The sequence below is a fragment of the Vipera berus genome, assembly GCF_964194415.1.
Source record: "Vipera berus genome assembly, chromosome: 2".
Classification (NCBI taxonomy): Eukaryota; Metazoa; Chordata; class Lepidosauria; order Squamata; family Viperidae; genus Vipera; species Vipera berus.
Window position 1 is genome coordinate 275143999 of NC_138203.1, and position 17595 is coordinate 275161593.

Below are 17595 nucleotides of genomic sequence, written 5' to 3' on the forward strand. Positions count from 1 at the left end.
GGGAAGAGAAGGGGCTACCAGAAATACCAGAGGAATACAAGAACCTTGCTGTAGTTTTCAGTGAGGAACAGGCAGATGAGCTTCCCCCTCACTGGCCCACAGACTGTGCTATAGAATTCAAAACCAGGGCAAAACTCCCAAAGCCCAGGATGTACGCCATGAGCCCAAAAGAAATGGTGGAGATGGAAAGATTCATTAAAAAAAAACCTAGAAAGGGAATTTATTGAGCCTGCCAAACCCAAAGTGTCCACCCCGATTCTGTTCAGGGAGAAGGACGGCACGCTTCATTTGTGCGTGGATTACCACTCCCTTAACACAATTAGTGAATGTAATCTGTATCCCCTACTCCTAATGAAAGATATGCTATCCCATGTATCGAAAGGAAGGATTTTTACCAAACTAGAGCTGAGAGAAGCATACTACCGCATTAGGATTAAGGAAGGAGACGAATGGAAGACAGCGTTCAATTTCCCAATAGGGTGCTACCAATTCAAAGTCCTGCCATTTGGACTGCAAGGGCCCCCCACAGTTGACATGGAGTGCCAAGCAGCATTTGAGAGGCTAAAGAGAGTTTTTTCTGCCAAACCTGTCCTGAGACACCCAGATCCCGATAAAACCTTTTGAAACGGAGATGAGAACCGGCCCCTAGAGTTGGAAACGACTAGCACGCATGTGCGAGGGAACCATTACATTTACTTTTTTAATACAGGCAGACACTAGCGATGTGGCGGTGGGAGCTGTATTATTAAAGGAAAATGACGAGGGGGCATTGCAACCATGTGCATATACGTCCAGGAAACTCACGAAGACAGAACATTGGGCCGTGTGGGAAAAGGAAGTGTACGCTGTGAGATGGTCATTACTTACATGGCACCATTTCCTTGAAGGAAATAAAATCCCCTTCCAGGAAGCACTAAAAACTCCCAGAAAACTCACTCCTAAGCAAGCTCGCTGGTCCCAACATTTTCACTGATTCCGTTTCACTCTCAAACACTTACAGGGGGGGGATTACTTGGCAGAGGCATTATCTTGCATCCCCCAATATAGCAGCTCACAGGTCACTGATTCTAAACCACTTATGCCCGAGCAACAACTGGCAGCACCAGTTATCACCAGGACCCAAGCTAAAATGAAGCTGCAGGTGGATAGCCAAACTGGGATAGAATTCTGAAAGATTTTGGAAACTGATGAATGGTTCCAGAAAAATAGTCATGTGTGCACAATTAGAGATGGTTGGTTGACTCAGCCTTCCATCCTTCCGAGGTAGGTAAAATGAGGACCCAGATTGTTGGGGGCAATTAAGCTGACTTTGTAATAATGCCGCTTGGGGGGGGGGGTTGAAAGCCCTAATAAGCAGGCATATACATAGAATGAAGGCTACTGCTAAGCTTGTAAGCCGCCCTGAGTCTTCGGAGAAGGGTGGGATATAAATGGAATTAAATGGACTACCCTGGGTGGGTGAAAAGGTATACATACCTGCCATCCAGAGGATCAATTTCATGCAGCTGTGCCCTGATACAAAATCAGCAGGACATTTCGGGTTTGTAAATACCCTACACTTAACTAAAAGGAAATTTTGGTGGCCATCCATGAAAAAGGACATAGAAACCTACGTGGCCAGTTGCCAAATTTGCTCGATGTCTAAGAGGCTGCAAGGGAAGTCACCAGGACTGTTACAACCAGTGGCAAACCCCTCAGCCCCATGGAAAGATAGCTATGGATTTTATAGTGGAATTACCAGTAAGCAACGGACACACTATAGTCTGGATGGTCATAGACTTGTTTTCCAAACAGGTGCACTTCATTCCTTGCCAAAAGACCCCCACCTCAAAAGCCTTAGCGAAACTTTTCGTGCAGCATATTTACAGATTGCATGGGGCACCGCAACGTATCATATAGGATAGTGGAGTGCAATTTACGTCGGCATTTTGGAAAGAATTTTCATCCCTTTTAGGAACCACCCAAGGACTGACATCTAGTCACCATCCTCAGGGGAACGGTCAATGTGAAAAATCGAACTCAGTACTTGAGCAATATTTAACATACTTTATTAATTTCCAGCAAATAAATTGGACGGACCTACTCCCTTTCGCAGAAGTGGCATATAATAATGCAGTCCTCTCCAGTACAGGTTACAATCCTTTTCAAGTAGCTACCGGTCAAATTTCAACCCCATGCCAGAACTAACCTCAAATGAACTGGTAATCCCAGCACTGAAGGAATGGATTGAACAATTACAAAACACCTGGCTAATTGTTAGGAAAGCTTGAGACACAGCTAGACAAGCATACAAGACACAGGCGGACAAAAAAAGAGTAGATCCCAAAACATTCAGGGTGGGAGAGATGGTATATTTATCCACAAAATACCTTAAATCACTAAAACCCTGTAAAAAAACCTCAGACTAAAATATATTGGACCTTTTCCAATTAAAAGAATCATAAACCCAGTAACAGTGGAATTAGGACTACCCAAAAATCTTAGGCAGATACACCCAATTTTTCACTGCAGTTTACTAAAAAGAGAACAACAGTCACCCTTACGAACAAAAACTCCACCACCTCCTATCATGGTGGAAGGAGAACAACACTTCGAGGTGAAAGAAATCCTGGATTCTAGGAAACACCATGGAGCAATTCAATATCTAGTAGCTTGGAAACACCTCCCCTCCTCAGAAAACGAGTGGGTCAATAAACATCACATTAGAGCACCTAAGTTGCTTAAGACGTTTCATACAGAATATCATAACAAACCGGGCTGACATTTATATTTTGTTTCCTCTACAGGTGGACCTCTCTTTTTTTTTAAAAGGAGGGCAGCACGTCAGAATTCATTTTTTATTTCATTTCTAACTCCCGCTCTGTACAAACCGAAATCTCACCCCCTTACTGGATTCTGCCATTCCCAAGGGGGAAAGAGAAGACAGGGATGTTAATTGCCCCATCTCTTTCCCTCAGATGTAATGTTTGTTTATTCAGCCTGCCTGGGGCCCATCACAAAAGACCGATGGAAGAAACCCTCCCTGTGAACTACGAAGAAGAAAGAAAGTGTGCATGTGTGGGAATTCTGGTTTGTATCTCTGGATGGAATGCGAAGGGGAGGAAGTACTAATGTTTCAAATGTACTGGGGGTTCTCTTTTTCCCACAAGACGTTTGACACTTGAAACTTGACTAATGCAGGTATGACCAAATAGACTGAGGGGTGGGGTTTTTACTCAAGGACACTTTAAAGGTACCGATCTGTTGAGACAGTTTCAGATCCTATCTATTGTATCCACTGTCATCTATGTTTTAGTAAAAGTTCCTGCTTGGACAAACTTGTATACAAGAGTTCTTCTTTCCTAAGATGTGGATTGGTATGGGTTCTGACAGGTACTATAACTTGTTGTCTTGACACTATCCCTCTGTTGATGAAACCTACGACTGCATTGGCTTTGGGGGGGGACAGCTGGATCAGATTCCCTGCTCCTACTTGTCCACTAGGACACCTAGATTCCTCTACTGAACCAGATATTACATATCTGGGAAGGACCCAGAAGAACCAAGAGGGGTCACAAGCATCTTCAAACACCCTGACTGCTACACTCAGGACCAGCTTTCAGTCTGATCAGCCGAAATATTCTTAAGTTAAAGGAATTTATTCCTGGGTTTTTCCAAACATTTGTGTCTACTCATTGTCGCCATCCACAGGGACCTCATAGGGTGAGGAAGGCCTAGAAATGCCTAAAACAGGCAAACCTGGGCCTGCACTAGGCCTCCAAGAGTTTTCCCCAACCCTGAGGTAGCCAGTGTTCCACTAAGTGACTGACACATTCAATTAATGCCTCCCTAAGAGAGATCAGGGTAATTTAGGAAAGAAGTCTCACTTAATGGTTGTTGCAACATAGACCTTAATTGCAAGGTTTCTTGCAATTCTACGCTGGCTGAGGAATTCTGGGCCTCAAAATCTGAAGGAAACCAAGGCAGAAGATCTGAAACTCCACGTATGAATTATAAAATCAATATGTAAAACTACCACCCAGAAGCATTTTTGAGGAAATCCACAACTTCTACAAAAGGAAATATATAGTAGCTGCTGCTACTAACTAGAAATAGGTAGTTAGCCTTTTTTCCATTTTCCTTTTCTCTCCACCTACAGGTCTAGTCCTGAAACATGTTTGAGCAAAAAGATTCAGACCACAATTCAAATACTCAATTTCTCACCTACAGTTTCAATGGGAGAACACAAATCAATTTCAAGCCTTTTCTAAATTCTTCAACTTTTGCCTCATGTGTACTTTCGCGTGTGCAATAAGGGATGATATATGAGTGAGGTAATGTCCACAGACTGGACATTTGAAAGATTTCTCCCCTCTGTGAGTCCTCTGGTGTATCACCAGGCTGGATTTGTAATTGAAACAATTTTCCACAATCAGGACATTCAAAGGGTTTCTCTCCTGTGTGAGTCCTCTGGTGTATCACCAGGTGGGAATTCTGACTGTAACGTTTCCCACAATCAGGACATTCAAAGGATTTCTCTCGTGTGAATCCTCTGGTGTTTCACAAGGCTGGAATCATAACTGAAACTTTTCCCACAATCAAGACATTTGAAGGGTTTCTCTCCTATGAGTCCTCTGGTGTGTCACCAGGTGGGAATAGCGAATGAAACCTTTTCCACAATAAGGACATTCAAATGGTTTCTCTCCTGTGGGTCATCTGGTGTCTCACAAGGCTGAAATTCTGACTGAAACTTTTCCCACATTCAGGACATTCAAAGGGTTTCTCTCCTGTGTGAGTACTCTGGTGTCTCACCAGGTAGGAATTGTGACTGAAACCTTTTCCACAATCAGGACATTCAAAGGGTTTCTCTCCTGTGTGAGTACTTTGGTGTCTCACCAGGTTGGAATTCTGACTGAAACTTTTCCCACAATCAGGACATTCAAAAGGTTTCTCTCCTGTGTGAGTCCTCTGGTGTATCAGCAGGTCAGAATTCTGACTGTAACGTTTCCCACAATCAGGACATTCAAAGGATTTCTCTCCTGTGTGAGTCTTCTGGTGTTTCACAAGGCTGGAATCATAACTGAAACTTTTCCCACAATCAAGACATTTGAAGGGTTTCTCTCCTATGTGAGTCCTCTGGTGTGTCACCAGGTGGGAATAGCGAATGAAACCTTTTCCACAATAAGGACATTCAAAGGGTTTCTCTCCTGTGTGAGTCATCTGGTGTCTCACAAGGCTGAAATTCTGACTGAAGCTTTTCCCACATTCAGGACATTCAAAGGGTTTCTCTCCTGTGTGAGTACTCTGGTGTCTCACCAGGTGGGAATAGCGACTGAAACCTTTTCCACAATCAGGACATTCAAAGGGTTTCTCTCCTGTGTGAGTCCTCTTGTGTTTCACCAGGGTGGAATTACTAGTGAAACCTTTGCCACAATCAGTACATTCAAACGGTTTCTCTCCTGTGTGAGTCCTCTGGTGTATCACCAGGTTGTAATTCTTAATGAAACCTTTCCCACAATCAGGACATTCAAAAGGTTTCTCTCCTGTGTGAGTCCTCTGGTTGTTCATGAAATGAGAATTCTTACTGAAACATTTCCCACAAAGACAACATTCAAAGGGTTTCTCTCCTGTGTGAGTCCTCTGGTTATTCTCTTACATAGGTCCTACCATGAACCACAAGGGAGCTGTTGTGACTAAAGCTTTCAACACATGTGGATAATTGTTAATGTTTTTCTCCAATGTGGATGCTATCATGCATAAGCTGTGATTTGCTATCTGTGCTTTTCCAACAATAGACAGAACTACAGAGCTTTTCCAAGCTGATATTTTTGAGGAGGTCAAAAATATGGACAATCCCTTGTTTAGTGGTGCTTTCATTCAGCCATTTTCTTCTTCACTAGACGAGTCTTGCATTATTCTCTGCTTTATGTGATTTTCCTACTGACCTTTTCCTCCAACTGACTTCCAGATATTTCCCTCTTTTACTGAACGAAAAATAATCTCCCTTCACATTTCATGTAAGGTATCCTTGAGTTCTGAATAATCTACTTATTCTAGTGTGAAATCTTTAATTTCTCACTTTTGTCTAACAGCTGCTGCAGGAGGAGGAGAACTTTGTGGTTTTCTGAAGGAAAAATATTTTGATTTCTGGCTCACTTTGCTTTCCTTTTTCAATGTTGCTTGTTATTCTTAGCTGTTCAGATTTCTTTTCTTGCCATCCTCTTTGTCTATAAGATTCAAAGAAAAGTGTAACTAAATGGTTAGAGTTGTGAAAAAATAAAAATAAATACATTACAATGAAAAAGCAAACATGCCACAATACTAGAATAACTTTGTACATTAATTATGATTCATTTGACACATGGAAGACTACAGACATCCAAATTCAGATATCCGTTTAATCATGAAATTCTCTTGTTGACTTGGATCAATCACAAATTCTTAGCAATGCAAAGGGTTATCATCAAATATACCTGGAAGTGCTGGTTATAGATTTTATAATTGGAGATTTACGCATACAGAGAGAAATACAGACACACACCTACAAATGTCTATACGGATAAAATCTTATGTCTTTCAAGCCTGGAAAAATGTCCCAAAAGGGTTAAAAGCAAAGCTTTTGAGCTAATTTTAGAGATGTGGGGGCTTTAACTGATGAATAACAGAATAATAGAGTTGGAAGGGACCTAAGAGGTCTTCTAGTCCAACTCCCTGCTCAGGTAGGGAACCCTATACCATTTCAGAAAAAAGGTCGTCCAAACTCTTCTTAACAACATCCAGTGATGGAGCATCCATTTCTTCTGTCTAACTGTCAAGAAATTCCTCTTTAGCTCTAGGTTGGTCCTGTCCTTGATAAGTTTCTAGCCATTGCTTCTTGTCTTGCCTTCAAGTGCTTTGCAAAATTGGGCGACCCTCTCCTCTTCGTGGCTGACCCTGAAATATTGGAACACTGCTATCATGTCATCCCTAGTCTTTCTTTTAATTCAACTAGACATAACCCATTCCTGCATCCGTTCTTTATATGCTTTATACAGTAGTGGCCAAAATTGTGGAAACCTTTTGGGAAAAGTGTACATTTGAGGTTTGATGGCTAATAACACCACTTCTTTTGGGAGTAGCACCATAAAATTATATATCAATGGAAAGATAATTTAATCAAGAATGTAATGCAACAATTATTGTTCAATTATCTGTATTCTACGAAAGGTTATGTGATCTCTATCACATTGGTTGTGGGTTTTTGTGTTCTTTCATTTAGTGAACTTGTAAAACATAATAAAATTCAAGTAATGGTGCAAAGAGTTTACTGGTCGCCCAGAAAGAAATGTAAAATAGTATTATTAAGTGAACAAGGCTACAAGGTGGAATATCTAAGTTTTTGAAGAGGTATAAGGAAACTCAGTCACTCGAAAACCACACTGGCAAAGGCAGGAAAAGGCACACAACAGCAAGTGATGATAGAAGAATTAAGAGACTGTGCCTACGTGACAGAAGAAAATCATCTGGGTGTATACAAGATGAAGTGGCGCAATGTAATGAGAAGTTAAGTGCAAGGACTGTTTGGCGCAGACTGCAGGAATTTGGCCTAAAATCTAGAATTCCACAAAAAAATCCACTTTTATCTCTCAAACAAAGGTTGAAAAGACTAAATTGCGTAAAAACCCAAGTTACCTGGACAGAGGAACAAAGGGAGAGTGTTATTTACAGTGATGAGACCAAGATCTCCCTGTTTGGTAGTGATGGCATAAAATACGTGAGGAGAAAAATCAGAGAAGATTTGTATCCTGATTGCATTACATGTACCGTGAAACACCCAGTCAGTGTTATGATCTGGGGTTGTATGACATCAAAAGGTGTGGGCAGAATTTGTGTGATTAATGGGAATATAAATAGCCCAAAATACAAAAATGAAATACTTGAGCCCAAACTGAAGCCTTCTGCACATGATCTTTTCGAAGACAATGAAGCATTTATATTTGAACAGGATTCAGCTCCATGTCAGGTTGCTGCTGTGTGCAAAAGGTGGTTTCAAGATAATCGTATTCCACTGCTGGAATGGCCTGGGAATAGCCCAGATCTTAACCCAATTGAAAATCTATGGAGCCGACTAAAGAAACTTGTTAGTCAGAAGCGACCCAGCAATAAAACCCAGTTAATAGAAACAATCATTCAATCTTGGTTTCACATTATAACAGCTGCAGAACTAAAAGACTTGGTTCGCTCCATGGGAAGACATTGTAAGGCCGTAATTCATGCTAAAAGTTACCCAACTAAGTATTAAGTGACATGGTGATAAATTTTATATATCAATTTTTTTCTACCTGTTTCACTTTTCTTCTTTATAACTGCTATTCTAATAACAAATCCTTCATAAAAGTTATTGCATTGCATTCTTGATTAAATTACCTTTCCATTCATATATAATTTTATGATACTAGTCCAAGAAAAAAAGTGGCATTATTAGCCATCAAACCCCAAATGTAGACTTTTCCCAAGAGGTTTCCACAATTTTGGCCAGTACTGTAACTGATGAAATGATGCCTAAATGACTGCAACTAGAAGGGTCTTTTGTGTTACTAAGCAGCCCGATCATGAAGCATGACGTCACATGAGAGTGCCAACTTACATCTGTTGCTCTGCAGTTGTAAAGCAAATTTACCTGAGGTGTTAAAGGCAATTTCACATGACTGTCACTTGAAACTTCCTGCCAGCATCCCGAGTGATTTTGCCTGTCAGAATCTAGTTGGGAAGGTCACAATTTTGCCTGTCAGAATCTAGTTGGGAAGGTCACAAAAGGGGATCATGAGTGTGAGATATTGCAACCATCATAAATGTGCAACGATTGGCAGAAACCAAATCGGTGCATTTCCTTTTCCTGCACTTTCATAACGACAGGAACTGCTGAGGTTCAGGGCACTGAACAGGTGCTACAATGACCACTCATTTGTTTTACCAGGCGTAAGTCTGCTCTTACAATGCCATTGTAACTTTCAAGGCTCAGGCAACAAATGATAAGCCATGACTACTTATACAAACTGACAAGACATGGAAGTAAAAAAATAATCCCATAAAAATCAGTACCACCTTCAGTCCCATCTTGTTGCCAAGAAAACAAAAATAATAATAGAATTGCAGACTTGGAAGGGACCTTGGAGGTCTTCTAGTCCAATCCCCTGCTCGGGCAGGAGACACGATTACCATTCCTGACAAATGGCTGTCTGATCTCCTCTTAAAAACCTCCAATGATGCAGCACTCACGACGTCTGGAGAAGCCATTCTCAAAGAATCAACCATCCCTTGAAGGAGACTTTTTAAATCTTCCCACCAGCAGGAAATTGCAGCCCCCAGTTTAACAGCCTGCAGCACCAGCGGACTGAAAAGTTGGGGAGGGAAGGAAAATGCAGCAGCAGCAGCTGACCTGCTTCAGCCTAGTTGCTTCTCTGCTCGGACGCCGTGGAGGAAGCCCAACAGCCCCGCTCGCTCCCGGCTTCTCCTCCGACCTGCCCTCCGCTCACCTTCCAGCTGCTGCTTCGACCCTGGAAAAAGCACAAAAGCCACTTTGCACACCAACTTCCTCCGATGAGTGATCAGGAAGAGGAAGTTCCTCTGCGCTTCTCATCTCTTGCCATCCTTCCCATAGTACTCGATGGTTTTAACTCCTTTAAACAGATGCTGCCGGCTGCATTTTCAGCTTTCTAAACAGAGGTTGCTTATTTGACCGCGGATAGGCGGCAAAACAAAACAAAACAACCACGCTTGTCTCATCTCTACCTAAGCCGTTTGCAAGACTTTTTCCCCTGGTTAAAAGCTATCAAGTTGTTTATGACTTGTAGCAACCGATCTTTGCAACTGATCCAAGTGAAATAGTGAAATGTGATGCTACTTAGCTTGTGAAGCTTAGCTGTGTGCTGAACCCTAAAAGTTCATGACGGTTTTTCAGAATTACAGAATAAGCTTTTTAAAGGGTGATTCTGAGTGGTGATCAAAACCTCTCTACATCTCAAATCTTTATGACCGATTTCCTGTGGCTCCCAAGGATTTAGGCCATGGCAGCCCCATCAGGCCAGATCCTCCAGGGGAGGCAACTTCTGCTGGCCAGGGCTGTGTCCATGGACACCCAGCCTGCCAGCATCATTCCTGACGGAGGACAATATATATCTGCTAAATGTTAAATGCCATGAACGTCTGTAATTTTCTTGCACAGAAGTCATTAGGTTCACAGAGAGGGAAAAATATGCAGCAGGGTCCAGAAGGCTAAGACTGCCAATATGGTAGAAGAAATATTTCTAAAATACATTTTTAAAAAGAAAACAGAAGAATAGGCTATCCCACCAAAACACATGCCAACTGATCACCAGGCTAACCTTTTTAGAGGGACACCCTGCACTGCTGTTTTTAATGTACATCTCGTACGTTTTGGATGGTGATAGTGGCCATTTCAGCTATTGGATCTGAGCTCTGTTGCATGGAGCAATCTGGAATAAAATAACCACAAAGTATATTTTATTGATTCCCTTTTCATTCAAGAACTCAAGATAGCATACAAATATGTGTTCTTGTTTTATCTCTGTAAAGGTAAAGGTAAAGGTTCCCCCGCACATGCATGCTAGTCGTTTCCGACTCTAGGGGCCGGTGCTCATCTCCCTTTCAAAGCCGAAGAGCCAGCGCTTGTCCGAGGACGTCTCCATGGTCATGTGGCCGGTATGACTAGATGCCAAAGGTGCACGGAACGCTGTTACCTTCCCACCGTAGTGGTCCCTATTTTTCTACTTGCCTTTTTACGTGCTTTCAAACTGCTAGGTTGGCAGAAGCTGGGATGAGTGACAGGCGCTCACTCTGTTACGCGGCACTCGGGATTTGACCCGCCAAACTGCCAACCTTCTGATCGACAAGCTCAGCGTCCTAACCCACTGAACCACCACGTCCCTTATCTCTGAGGTTTATCTATTTTTAATAACTGCTAAGGACCAGATGACTTTACTATGTCCTGATATGTAAAAACCAAGGAACTCTTTTTCATATGATCCTATGAGCGCAGATGAATGGATGGTGTTACGTACTGGGTTTTGGTGATACACCACGTGGGTTGCTGGAGCAGCTAATGGCTCTCCAGCAACCCAGACTGTCTCCTGTCCTGCAATTGGCTAGCCGCAGGCAGCAAGTATTGGTTCAAACTTATTGGCTGCCGCTTAGGGGCTAGACTATATATTGCAGCTGATTGCAGCCCATGCATCGGTACAGTTCTAGCAAGAAATAAAGTATGAGTTATCCTGTACTCAGCCTCCTGTCGTCATTCCTGCACCAAAGAGCCCACAATTTAACAGTGGCGACGAGGATGGGATTCTGCTTGGTTGATTAGAGCTGAAGTCCTTGAGGGGTTGGCAGCGCACACCAGAGGGAAGAGGTATTTCCCCCTCCCTCTCAAGGCTGGCTAGCAAGCTACACTAGCGGCCTCAGGCTCAGTGGACGCATTCTTTGAGCCTTTAAGCAGGATCTGAAGATTGCAGGAACCAGAATGAAAAATGCCAAAGGTTGTGCAAATTAAGAGAATTTGAAGTAAAACATCCGGAGGAATGGCCATCTTACCTTTTGCAAGTAGAAAACTATCTCAGAGCCAACTAGATAGCGGAAGAAGGACTGAAGGCCACAATGCTGCTCAGCAACCTTTGATTTGGCCAAGAATCTTTTCATGCCGACACCCATCAAAACAGTCTCCTATGCAGATCTAAAAAAGAAGCTAACTGGGCACTTCCAGCCAAAGATGTCAGAGATGGCGTGGCGATTCAAATTCAACCAAAGAGTGCAACTACCCGGGGAGGCGGCTTCGGAGTTCATCACGGGCCTAAGACAGGCCGCACGCCTATGCAAGTTCTCAAATTTAGAAGAACGACTAAGAGACCGGCTCGTCTGTGGCCTTCAGGACAGAACACTTCAACAGAGACTATTTGCTAGACCCAACTTAACGTTTTCCGAAGCACAGGATGAAGTGATGGCCGACAAAGCCGCCAGGGGTGCAGTGCAAACAGTTCACCAAACCTTCAAAAGTCAAAGAATCGGTCCATCTTGAGGTCGCCAAATGCACCGGAGAATCGTCAGAGGAAGAACCCGAAATCAACCGACTCCAAAAGCAACCCAATGCGCAACACCGCAACAGCCACCAGCGAGAGGACAGTTACAAGGCACTTCTCTTACCGAGATGTAAGGGGTGAGGCGGCAACCATATTTGCGCCAATTGCAGATTTCGTTTGGCCACGTGTAGAGCTTGCGGAAGAACAGGCCACATTGCGGTGGTTTGCAGAGCCCGCCAGAGAGACCGGCCACCCAAACACCAGTCGGAGGAACCAACTAGGAGAGGTACTGGGGCCCAGGGTCCAGTTAGTGTGGGATTCTTCAGAAGCCGTAGAAGCGTATGCCGCACCGGGGCTCAACGCCCTCTCAAACCCAAACTTAAGCTCTTGGTAGAACTACAAGGAGTTTCATGTAAGATGGAATTGGACTCCGGCTCTGCAGTCTCAATCATTTCACAAGACACATTCAACTTTGTGTGTAGGCACAGTAACAATTGGGCCAAACTAAGACCCTCAGATAACATTTTAACGGATTTTCAAAATGCTCACGTTAAAGTTAAGGGAGAAGCCACTGTATTGGTAAAAATTAAAGGGTTTTTGGGGCACCTGGATGTAATAGTAGTAGGGGGTGAGAGAACGAGTCTCATTGGACTTGATTGGTTTGATGCCTTAGGTATTTAGATTACTGTCATAAACCAGACACAAACTGCAGACCTCATAATCAGTGTGCGAAGAATACACTGATGTTTTTGATTCAACCTTAGGGACATACACAGGCCCGCCTATTTCTTTTAAGTTAGATCCCAATGTTGTCCCAATCAGGGTTAAACCTCGCAGGGTCCCCTTTGCCTTAAAACATAAAATTGATTCCGAAATGATAAACTCATAGAACAGGGTGTGTTACAGCCTGTTGATAGTGGGGAGTGGGAAACTCTTATTGTCACTCCACTTAAGGCCAACGGGGAAATTCACATTTGTGCTGATTATAAATGCACGTTAAATAAGGCCCTCAAGCAGCATGCTTATCCTGTTCCAGTGGTCAACCATATTTTAGCCTCTTTGCAAGAAGGGACTATTTTTGCTAAACTTGATTTAGCACAGGCCTATCAGCAATTGCCGGCTGACAAGGCCACAGCCGCGGCTCAAACGATTGTGAGACACAGAGGGGCATTCAAAGTTGAATGCTTACAGTTTGGAGTCAGTGTTGCACCGGGTATTTTCCAAGGGATTATGGAACGTACACTTAAGGGTATCCAGGGCATCTGCCCTTATTTTGATTTATTATTTTTTTTTAAATTTTAATTCCATTTATATCCCGCTCTTCTCCGAAGACTCAGGGCGGCTTACAAGCTTAGCAGTAGCCTTCATTCTATGTATATGCCTGCTTATTAGGGCTTTCACACACACACCAAGCGGCATTATTACAAAGTCAGCTTAATTGCCCCCAACAATCTGGGTCCTCATTTTACCTACCTGGGAAGGATGGAAGGCTGAGTCAACCTTGAGCCTGGTGGGATGCGAACCTGCACTAATTGCAGGCAGCTGGTGTTACTTAAGGAGGCATTAGCGCACTGCTCCACCAAGGCTCATATGATGTTCTTATTGCTGGGGAATCCCCAGAAGTGTTGGCCAGAAGGCTCAGGGCTGTTTTTCAGAGGCTTCGCAAAGCAGGCCTCAAATTAAAGAACAAGTGTAGTATTGGGCTTTCATCAACAGAATTCTTGGGTTTCTGCATTGATGCTAATGGCATTCACCCCGCTGATTCTAAAGTGAAGGCCATTAACATGGCTCCTAGGCCCAAATCAAAAGGAGAACTGCAAGCATTTTTGGGTCTCCTAAATTTTTATCACACATTCCTACCTCATAAGGCAGCAATAGTAGAGTCCCTCCACAGACTACTTGACAAAAAAGCTCCTTGGAAATGGACTAACTTACACGAAAAAGTTTCCAGGATTTGAAAGCACTCCTGTCAGAAAAGTCCACTGTAACTCATTACATAGAGTCTAAACCTGTATGTCTTGCATGTGATGCATCTCCATATGGGGTGGGGGCAATTTTAAGCCACATAGGAAAAAAATGGGAAACAGGTTCCTATAGCATTTTACTCAAGGACCTTGTCCTCTCCTGAGTGCAACTATGCGCAGATTGACAAGGAGGCCCTGGCCATAGTTGCTGGAATTTAAAAATTTCATGATTATTTATATGGCAGGGATTTCACTGTCTACACTGACCACAAACCTCTGTTGTGACTCTTCACAACAGACAACCCCCCCACATACTATCTCCAAGAATGTTGAGATGGTCTATTTTTCTGTCTGTATACAATTTTAAATTAATTCACAAACCAGGAAAGGAAATGGGCCACTGCCATTAATGGATCCAGATCCGGCTCCTGCTGCTAGAATACTGTCCATACAGGACATACCTGAGTTTCCCCTCCATGCAGGGGACATTGCTGCTGAAACTGCCACAGATAAAATACTTAGTAGAGTGTTGTCATGGGTATATACAGGCTGGTTGGAGAAAAGTCCAGGCTCTGAATTTCAAAGTTATTTTGTCAGGAGGCATAAGGGGTGCATTTTATGGGGAAACAGTCATAATTCCCACTTCCCTAAGAGACAGGGTCTTACAGTTAGAACAACTAACCAGTGGAACAACCTGCCTCCAGAAGTGGTGAATGCTCCAACACTGGAAGTTTTTAAGAAGAGACTGGCCAGCCATTTGTCTGAAATAGTATAGGGTTTCTTGCCTGAGCAGGGGGTTGGACTAGATGACCTCCAAGGTCCCTTCCTCCTCCTCCTCCTTATTATTATTATTATTATTATTATTATTATTATTATTATTATTATTATTATTATTATTATTATTATTATTATTATTATTATTATTATTATTATTACATGACGGCCACCCAGGCATTGTCAGAATGAAAGCCTTAGCTAGAAGCTACCTTTGGTGGCCTGGCCTTGATAAAGCCATCAAAGTTCAAGTCCATGGTTGTTATACATGCCAGCAATCTAGGCCTGAAATGCCACAGGCCCCAGTTCACAGGTTGGAGGAAACGCACACTCCCTGGTCTAGGATTCACATAGACTACGCTGGGCCTTTTCAGGGGCAGCTTTTCCTGATAGTAGTGGATAGCCACTCAAAATGACTGGAAGTATTTCCAGTTCCTAACCTGACTACTTCTAGGACCATCCAAGTGCTGAGAAAACTCTTTGCAACACATGGGTTGCCTGATATCTTAGTTTATGACAATGGGGCCCAATTTACTGCTGCTGAACTTCAGACATTCCTTAGAGCTTTTCCGTCTCAGCGGAGACGGAACCAGAGGGAGAACCGAGGAGCATGGGAGTGCAACATGGAACCCATGATGAAGCGAGCCAACCTAGCTTCAGCAACCACTGTGCCTACTCTGCCGAACAGATTGACTCTGGGGTGGGCCAACCTGGGGAGGCTAGCCAGAGTGTTCCAAATCCCCTTGACTTAGGAGCACAAAGGGACACGAATCTACCCAGCCCACTGGATAAGCTGGTAGACTGCAAACTGATGGAAACTCCAAGGCGTTCCTCTAGACCAGGGGTCGGCAACCTAAAAAAGGAAAAGAGCCACTGGGAACCGGTTCCATCACAAATTTAAAAAAGTGGGAGCCGCGTGCGTGTGTCCATGCATGCGCAAAACGGTTTTTTGCGCATGCGCGGACGCACGCGGTTGCCATTTTTTAAAAAGTGAGATGGAACCGGTTCCCGGTTGCCCGACGGCGACGGCCCGTCTGCAAAGCTGCCGCTTTCGGCAGCTTTGCAGACGGGCCGCGGCAGCTTCCTCAAAGAGCAGCGCCGATGCCCGTTCGTGCGGAGGTACGCGCGCACCTCTCCAAAGGTTTGGGGAGGTGCGCACGTCGTTCGGAGAGGTGCGCACGCACCTCTCGGAATGGCGCAGGGGCACCGCTCTTTGAGGAAGCTGCCGCGGCCCGTCTGTCAAGCTGCCGAAAGCGGCAGCTTCGCAGACGGGCCGCGGCAGCTTCCTCAAAGAGCGGCATCGCTGCCCGTTCGCACGGAGGTACGTGCGCACCTCTCCAAAGGTTGGAGGACCCCCACCTTTTCCTCCTGGGGCTGAGGGAAAGATTTGAGGACCCATCCATTGCCCTCAAAGCAAAAGAACAAATCCATAAGATAAAGCAAGCTGGCCGGCCTGCCCTACAGTACGTGTGGGAATTTTGAAAGATGGCAGGTCGGATAGAGAGATGGCCTGAGCAATCAATAATTCATCATTTTAGAGAAGGGTTAGACCACCATCTCTCTCAGGCATGTAACTACCGAGCTGTACCCGACCAGCTGCATGAGTGGTACCAGGCAGCAGTGAAATTAGATGTCCAGCTTGCCCACTATAAAAAGCCTCCCCCACCTGAAGCGGCGCCAAAACCAGGATTGAAATGGCTACCACCCCACCGAAAACCCCCAATGACTGCTACTGCCGAAAGAACTAGACCACCTACAGGTCCGCAAATCAAGTGCTTTCGATGTGGACAGCAGGGACATTGAGCAGCAACCTGCCCAGTTTCTTACCCACAACAGCAGATCCAACGAGGAAGAAACCCGCACAGCGGCCATCAAGAGAAAAGTCCAACTGGGCCACCCAGGAGCCTATTACCCAGGTTACATCCACCCCGCAGGAGGACGCTGGCCCACCAACCAGACCCACCCCCACTTTACCCGGTTTTGACAGCGACAATGAAGGAGAGAATGATCCGATGGTGAGTCGACGCATCCTACCTTTTTTATTGCCTGCAAAACTCATAAACTAAATTGCCTGCTAAACTCATAATCCCTAGACCTGAAAGTGTTACTCGATACCGGCTGCTCCTGATGCATCATTAGCCTGTCATGTGCCTTGAGACTGGGCATACAGGCCAAGCCGCTCTCCAAACCTGTGAGGTTTGAGCAAGCCGATGGCTCCCAAATGGGAAGGACTTTAGTCACGCAGTTAATGGAGTCCTTACGCCTGGAAATAGGCAAGCACTGGGAGTTTATTCGCTTCCTGGTAGCTCCAAAGATGTCTGAAACTGCGATTCTAGGACTAGCCTGGCTAGACAAATGGAAGCCAATGATCGGGTGGGAAAAGAGAATGTGAACTGTGAAACTACCCAATAAGAAATTGGGACCGAAATTCTTGGGGCCTTTCCCCATTGTGAAAATCATCAACCTGGTCACAGTAAAATTGAAACTACCCAGACTTTTGGGGAAAACTCACCCGGTGTTCCATTGTAGCTTGCTGAAACCTTTTTGAACCTCTACTTTAAGACCTCCCCCTAAGAAAGCACCTGGACCCCTCGTGGTACCAGGTCAGACCCATTATGAAGTGAAATGTATTCTTGACTCTAGAATCTTTAAGGGAAAATTGCAATACATAATACAATGGAAGGGATACCCGTTGCCTGAAGCCATTTGGGTGAAATCTACTGATGTGAAAGCTGACAGACTTATCAAAAGGTTTTACGAGAAACACCCCAACCAAATCAAAAGCCAATCCCTAACTTGTGTTTTGTTTA

General features: G+C 44.1%; 1 long non-coding RNA gene across 1 annotated transcript; it reads right to left on the reverse strand.

Moving 5' to 3' along the window:
- Positions 1-2032: 2032 nt before the first annotated feature.
- On the reverse strand, positions 2033-9554 carry LOC308662049. The gene is made up of 3 exons (XR_014025088.1): positions 9495-9554; positions 8639-8753; positions 2033-6206 (listed from the first exon to the last, which is right to left on the reverse strand). It is a non-coding gene; the product is annotated as an uncharacterized lncRNA (long non-coding RNA).
- Between the last annotated feature and the right edge of the window lie 8041 nt (positions 9555-17595).